A 7,860-nucleotide genomic window follows, 5' to 3' on the forward strand; every position below is an offset into this window, starting at 1 on the left:
CATGGTGACTTGCAGGCAGGCTGGGCCATGGAGTGAGTTTTTTTAGGGATATATGGGGACAGAAGCAAAGAGTAACCATGGAGCAGGTGAATACCTCCCCTTCCTGATGATCTGAGCAGGGAAACAGGGCACTGAGTCCTGCTGAGGGAAAAGGGAGTGCATCTGGGGACCTGTCCCCTGGCAGCTCACTACCTGAGGAGCATGGGCTCCTCCACAGTTTCACCAGCACCTTGGGCACTCAAGATGTAAAAACCCTGTCTCACTCAGCAGCCCTGGCCAGCCTGGCCTCTGCATCACGCACACAAGTCTGAGCCCTGCTGACCCGTGGCGCGGAGGAAGCTGGGAAGAGCTCATCCTTGTTTCTGTGCCGGGTGATGATCCCTGCCCCTGACAGATAGCTCTTGCAGACAGTCAGCCCGTGGCGAGGGCTGATGTGCTGGCTGGGGAGCCATCCATCTCTGCATCCATCTCTGGCCACATGCACGGGGCTGTAGGCGCCCTGAGGGCGGCTGTGCTTGCTCAGCTGGGGATGGGGCAGGTGGCTGTAGAACCAAGGGCCCTTTAGAGCCCGGGATGGCAGGGAGGGATCACATCATATCTTGCATCAAGCATCCTTACATTCTCGCTGTTTTCCTCATCAGGCCAAAAAAGTGATGCTGGGGTTTGAACCTTGCTCTGTGATTTTACTTTTTTCCACTCCCTGTGTGTAGGTTGGGGCTTGGACTTGGGCTAGACCAGAGCTGTGTGAGAGCATCTCATGGTGTAAAAAGCAGCTGGATGGAGCCAAAGGCCAAGGTCCATCTTGCAAGGGGTAGATGCTTACAGAGGTAGGGGCAGTGTGTGCTCGAATGTCCTTCCTCCAGCAGGTACTTCATAATAGCCTCTGCCCTGGACTGTTTGGCATCTTCCCTCAGTGATAACTGTGAGGGTCCAGGACTGGCTGCCCCCAGAATTTGTAACGATGTCTGCATGGACGTTCCTGCAGAGCACTGACTGGCCCTTGCCTGACTGTTCTCTGGCAGGCCTGGCCCTGTTCACCACCACAGTCAAGGTGATGGGTGTAAATGACTTTTCTTATTGCTGATGTGTTACAAAGGCTGGGAACATGGGTGCTCTGACAGAGCGGCTGTGCAAGCTGCTCAGCAGAGACATGAGCAAGGCTTGTCTCCAAGGTGGGTTACAGATGATAGGGGAGGTTTTGGGAAACTCTTGCCTGGAGGTGATGGGGATGTATAGAAAGGTGCACCTTCCTAGAGGACTGGGACTTCTGGAGAGTCCCAACAGAGATGCCTTTTGCTTGGGGCCCTGGGAGCCAGCCTTGGTTGGCTTGGTTAGCTTGGTTTCCTTCCAGAAAAATGCACTGGGGTGGCTCTTGGGTATTGCAAATGGGATGGTTTTGTTTATCAGAGAGCTGTGTCCATTGGTGTCAGCTGAGGCCCTTGACTGTTTTTAGCCCTTCGGTTTCACCTGACCAAGGGTTCATCAGTACTCATCTTCCCTTGCTGCTGTGTCATCCTGGGTTAGAGGTTACGTGTGCCTAAACATGACATGTAAATATGTCTCCTAGGCCTGCTGTGCTTGCAGGATCTTGAAGTAGCCTGTGTCTTGAGGGACCAGCCTTCCTGGAAAGATTCCCACCTGGCACGGGTGCCCAGTGGGATTCAGAGAAGTACTTGGGACATTAAGGGATGTCTTGCACAATTTCTGGGATGCTTGAAGTGTTTGGTCTTTGCTGTCCTGGATTTTAGGCTCCAGGGCTGCAGGATTTAGTGGATAGGTACGATTAAAAAGCCTCATTAATTAAATAAGCCAGGGGAGGCTGGTTTGTGTGGCTATGGTCTTGACTCTTAAATGTTTAAATTTCCCTGTAGGAACAACCCTTGGCCTGTGCTGACTCCCAGATTGTGCTTGGGAGCAATCTGATGGAAAGTGTCATGGACTGCATTTACAACCAGCAGGGCAGACCTTGGGACCATGCCCTAGGGCTGGTGAATTTACTGGTATAGATTAGCCTTTTTGCTGCTGATCTGAAAAGCTTAAGATCTGAAAAGAGACTGGGCTCCAGATTTTTTCTGGCTAGCAGAGGAGACAGCTTTGTGTTGGAGAAGCTGCTCTGGGATCTTCAGGGCTTAAGTTAGTGCACGGTGGCGCAGTGCTGGTACTCGAGCGTGCATTGCTGCACCCGCATCATCCCAGGTCCTTTCTCTACTTCTGCTGTGCAGAGGGCAGAGCCAAAACATGTGGCTGTGGGCAGATGCTCACTTCTTTCTCTCTGCATCTACTGGGAAGAGGTTGGGGGGCAGAGAGCAGATATTTGACAGTGCCAACAAATGTCATTCCACATCCCTGCGAATTCTTCACGTGCTTGCTTCTCACTGCTGTGCCATCTTGGCTCTGTGTGGTGTGGTTCATGCTTGTCTTGATACAGGAATGTTCCTTTCTGTGAGGCACAGGGAATTTTGGCTCAAGTGGCTTTACATACCAGTTGATTTTCCATTTGATGCAGGGAAATGTGGCTTTTGGAGAGTAATTTTGAAATGCAGGAGAATAATTTTGAAATGCAATGGAGGGCATTGATGAGGAAAGGAATGCTCACTGTAGCTGGCTACTTACCTGTCCTCTGGCTATGCAGGTGGGTGAAGGGTTTTAAACAGCTTCTGCAGGAAAACATTGAGAGAAACCAATCTCATGGGAGGACGTTTTGGCTGAGTTTCATGTTGTGTTTGTCTCCCTTTGGCTGGCACTGGAAGGTGAGTCCCGAGGGAAGGATGGCTGCTAGAACAGATGAGGGAAGTTTGTATCTGTCAGGGCAAGGCAAAGAGATGGCTCAGTCCTCTGAATGTCAAACAGACCAGGCTGGCAAAGGCTTGCACTGATGTTGTTTGGATCTATAAAGAGACGATCACACAATGAACCTGTTGGTTTTCTGTGAAGTGGAAGACTCCATGGCTTAGGGAACAGACCCAGGCTATCAAGGATGGCGTTGTCTGGGCCACAAGTGGAGGCAGAGGTAGTGAGGGCTAACGTGAGGTCTTTGTATCCCCATTCCCCTTTTTATTTTTTTTCCTCGTCCCCACTGCTGATTAATGAAGGGTACCTTGGGGCTTCAGCTCATCTTAAATGCATTTTGTGCCTCATGTGTTTGGGCAGCAAGACTTAGTTGTGTTTCATTTCTTCCAATTGTCATGTCTAGGCTATGTCTTTGGACCTGATATTTGTGGAGAGGCTGCATGGGTACATCTCTGCAGCATAGCAATGAACAGCATGTGTCTCTGGGCAGAGATGTGGTCTGGTTTATTGCTTGGAGATTTTTTTGGTGTTTTTTTCCACTGGTGACTCAGAGGCTTTGTAGGTGTGAGCTGGAGGCTTGCAGTGCCCAGGGTTGCTTTGCTAATAGTGCTGTGCCAGGGGTGCTGGATCAGAGTACTTGGAGCAATGGAAACTTGTTCCAAGACTTAGTTGAAACTCAGTGAAGCTCAGGAGAGCCATCCCCAGGAAGATCCTGTCATTACAGAAACAGATAAGATCTTTGTGCATTGGAGAAGACAGCAAAGCATTGAAAAATCTACCTCATCCTCTTTCATGTAGACACATCTGTATTCTAGTGGTATTTGATTTCCTTCCCTTCTCTCAGGAAACCCAATGCACAGGTTGAAATCTAGTGGAAAAGCATTAATAAGCCAATGGCATCTAGAGAAGCGAAGCAGAGGTGGGATCCAGGTGAGCTGCCTGGCTCCTGAGGAGCTGCAAGTATCCTCTGAAAGGGGCAGCAGCCCCACCATTCCCACAGCGGCTTATAGGAAATGCCTTGTTGACTGAAGCAAAGACTAAACTGCAAAGACAGCTGGCTGAGAGGCACTGACTGAAGCTACACCTTGGTGATACGGTAGATGTGTCTTTGGGCCCTTGGTCCAGATCAAAAGCTCTGTGGCCATGTGACGCAAAGTGCTAATCTGGAGTAAATGCCTTCTCCCTCTTCAGATCTTCTTAAATTATAGTAATGGGCCAACTTGATAAGGCAGGCTTTATCCTGGATCAGATACAGCGGCTGCCAGACAGCAGATCGTATTGTAGACATAAAAGCTCAGGAGAGACAGGAGTGATTCAGTGAAAGCCAGAGCCCTCGCCATGGCGTTGCTGAGACAGTGTGCACTTAGATGGTTGCACCTGACCTAGACAGTGCTCAATGGAGAAACCCAGTGCGAGCAAGCTTGAAGCTGTAGCCTTGCTGCCTTGGGGAGAGCACGGGTTAGAAATCCAAAGGTACATGCTGATCTCCCTGCTCTCATGGCAGGATGCAGGGGGGTGCCTGGGATGAGACATCTCATGATGAACAAGAGGAAATGCTGTCAAGTTACAGTAGGGGAGGTTTAGGTTAGACATTAGGAAAAACTTCTACACTGAAGGTTATCAAAGACTGGAACAGGCTGCCCAGGGAAGTGCCTGAATCACTATTCTTGGTTGCATTTAAAAGCCATTTAGGTATGGTGCTCAGGGACATGGTTTAGAAGTGGGCATGGTAGAGTTAGATAATGTTGGGATTTGATGACCTTAAAGGTCTTTTCCAACCATAATGATTCTGTGATAGATATCAACCTTCTGAGCTTTCAGGGTATGGCTGCTGTGGCTGGGACCTTGGGGACCAGGCCGTGGCTAGTGATGGCTACTGTACCCTCAGCCATAAAGGTATTGGTGCTAGCCCCTGATGTGAAGCTGTTCCTCTTGGATGGCTCTAAGCCTTTCCCCCCCTGAGAAAGGAGCTACTCAGAGCAGAAATAACCCCTGTTACCTTGAACTCCAAGATATCCACGGTTGCCTGTCTGGTATAAATAGACCATCTGAGGCAGCTGGATGTGATGGAGATTGACAGGTTGTCTCTGGAGTTTTGCACTTGCTGAAGCAGGAGGAAATGTAAAAGCATGAATGTGGGGATGCACAGAGTGAGAGTAGCAAGTAAAGCCCCCAGCTGCACAGCAGGCGGTGGCATCTGCCGTGAGGAATGCAGGTGGGGAGCCCTTTGTGGCCTTGTGCAGTGCAGGGCTGTGACAAGGCCTTCCCCACCCTTGCTGAGCTCCGGTGACCATCAACACATGCAAGGTCTAGCAGCTACCTTGTGTGGCTGGGCTGTCCCCTGTCAGCTGTGTGCCACCCAGCCCAGGCCCTTGCCAAGGAGGGGAACATAGTTTACTCATGTAAATCCAGGTTTCCCAGCAAAATCGAATGAAGAATGGAGCAGGATCTAGAAAAGAAAAATATCAAAAAGGCTTTTTGAAAGTTTTTCAGGAGTTCCACAAAAACAGGGGGGAGTTTCACTTAGGCAGTTTTTTTCTAAGTAGTCAGAGAAGCCCTGAAATTAGCAGGTATTTTGTTACTGAGTTTTGTTTGGGTTTTTTGAGAGTCCCTGGCCCTACAAGCACTAATGCAGCATTAACCTGGTCAGGGAACCATCTTCTGTTGAAATATTTCCTCTGAGAAATGGTGGTTGTGGGGAAAATGGCAAAATTGCAGGCAGTTGCATGGACTACATCTTCGAAGTTTTCTCTGAGAGCTTTTTTCAGAAGATGAGGAAATCTTGGTCTCCAGAGTGTAGTTTTCCTTGAAGGAAGGTAACCTAGCTGTTTTCAGGCATTTTGCAGAAAGCCCAGCTTTGGATTGAGTGTAGAGCAGGGTTAAAGGGGGCTTGCATTTAAATGACAACCTGTAGGTCCTCTGGCATTCTGATTGGAAAGTTTGCTTGCAGAGTGGTATCAAGTGAACCTCTTCTTTACCTCTCCTTTGAAAGCCCTTTGCTGTACACCAAATTGCACATCAAAGTGGACTTTGTGAAGAGCTGATTGTTCATTTCCCACCAAAACCTCCTCTGGACATGAGGGCCATTAGGTCAGAGACCTGCCTTTGGATCTGAGTGACTTTTGCACTTGCCCATAGAAATCCTGGCTTCATTTGGTCCTCATACAATCTGACCTCCTGGTTTTATAGTCCAGTTTGCTGCCTTGCACCACTGACGAGAGAAGTCAGGTGCTTGCCTTGAAGCGCAGAGGGATGTGTGTCTCTCCCAGTTGCAGTATTGCGGTTCCTTTTTTGTCCCTTTTGTCCTTTATTCCAGCAAAGCTAAAAAGGTGGAGTGACTTGTCTGAAAGCAGGCAGGGAGCCACGAGCTTCCAAATGCTGAGCTAGCACTCTGCTGACCCCACTGTTGCTTCTCAATACAATGCATGCCCAAACCTCTACCCAGTGTAGCACAAATCTCCTGTATTGTGAGCTTGCTTATTCCCTTGCAAACCCAACTCAAAGCGATGGATGCTTTTGACAAAAAAATACTTTCCAGAGGGTCCAAATAGCTATTTTTTTTTGATCCATCTTCTCAGGAATACTTTGCTGCATGCTTTTCCATGACGCTACCGCTGCTGACCTTTCTGGTCTGGCAAGGGGGAGTCTCTGGGAAGCACATAGGCAGCAATTCTTCGCTGTTACAAAGGCTGGGATTGTTGGCAGCTTGACGCCCCAGAAAGTGTCTAATTGACTCGACTCTCTCTAGCTGGGCTCCGAATGGATTTTCTGCCTCAGGATATCTCGGCGTTATAGTGGACCTGTTGTTTTTGCTCCTCGCATGATATTAAAAAGTGCATTGTTGGAGCAGAAAGCGTGAGTCAGAACGGATGTGTGGAGGGAGCTGCCTGTCGCCCTGTGAACGAGTGCCAGCGCAGAGGAGTGGAGCGACACGGGGTCACCTGCCATCCACTGTTAGAGGCTGAAAAGTTTCTTGAAGCATCCCAGAGAATGAGCTTGGCTTGATGATATAAATGACACTTCGCATTCAGAAACGGACAGACGTAAACCTGCCCTTTGCATCTCGAGTAGGAAGCATTAGCATTAAATATTTCCTCTAGTAATTTTGCAATGTTTGTCCACTCTGGTGCATTTGCAGCGTGTGCTTGGTCCCAGGTGTCCTTTGGGCTGGGCAGAGGCCTTGCTCAGGTCTCTGTCACCCTGTCACCTGCAACCAGTGCCTGGGAGCATCTCACCTGCATCTGTGTCAAAATATGCTTATGCTACCACTGGTGCCTGCCAGGGGAGGTAATTCCCTGGAGGAGTGGGCAGCTGGGCCCTGCAACCAGCAAAGCTGCTGGAGGCGCTTAGGCAAGCGTAAGAGGATTCGGTGACACTGCTGATTAGTGTTGAGGGCCTCATTACGGTGCTGGTAATTGAAGGTCTCCCAAGGTTTAAACAGGCTGGGAATTATCTGCCCTCAGAGGCTGCTCTTGGCTGCATGGGACGGTGCTTTCTGCAAGGTAGGCAGTGCCCTCCCTGGAGCAGCCTGGCGCTGGGGAAGGTGGCCCATGACCTCCAGACCCTGGGAGGCGGGACCCATATTGGGTGGCAGCTGTGGGGCTCAGGGAGAGATGAGGAAGGCCTGGGGAGAAGGAGAGGGCAGGCTGTGTTACTGCAGGTCTGTTTGTGGTGCTGCTGTTTGAATATGCTGCTGCTAGTAATAGCATTAGCCTGGTGGGGCTCTGGGGCTAATTTCATTAGCTTGGTGTCTGTGGTTATTGCTTTACAAGAGGCAATGGCAAGAAAGGGCAGGCTGGGGTGGGAAAGGGCTGAGGCATTACCTTCCTTCCTCTCCATCTCTAGGGATTCGTAGGGGGCATCTTGCTTTTTGATGTTTTTTGCCTGTCCCAGGCCAGTGCCAACCAGTGCAGTGGATAGATGAGGTTGGGTCAGACCATCAGTTATCCTGGAGAAACTCAGTTTCATGTCCCTGCTCTGCTACTGACTTCCTGTTTGGCCCTGAACATGTCACCCAATGTTTGTGTGGCCTCCCTCAGAGGCAAGCAGGGATGAGAAAGAGTGTTTTGG

Source organism: Mesitornis unicolor, unplaced genomic scaffold, assembly GCF_000695765.1.
Source record: "Mesitornis unicolor isolate BGI_N332 unplaced genomic scaffold, ASM69576v1 scaffold8743, whole genome shotgun sequence".
NCBI lineage: Eukaryota > Metazoa > Chordata > Aves > Mesitornithiformes > Mesitornithidae > Mesitornis > Mesitornis unicolor.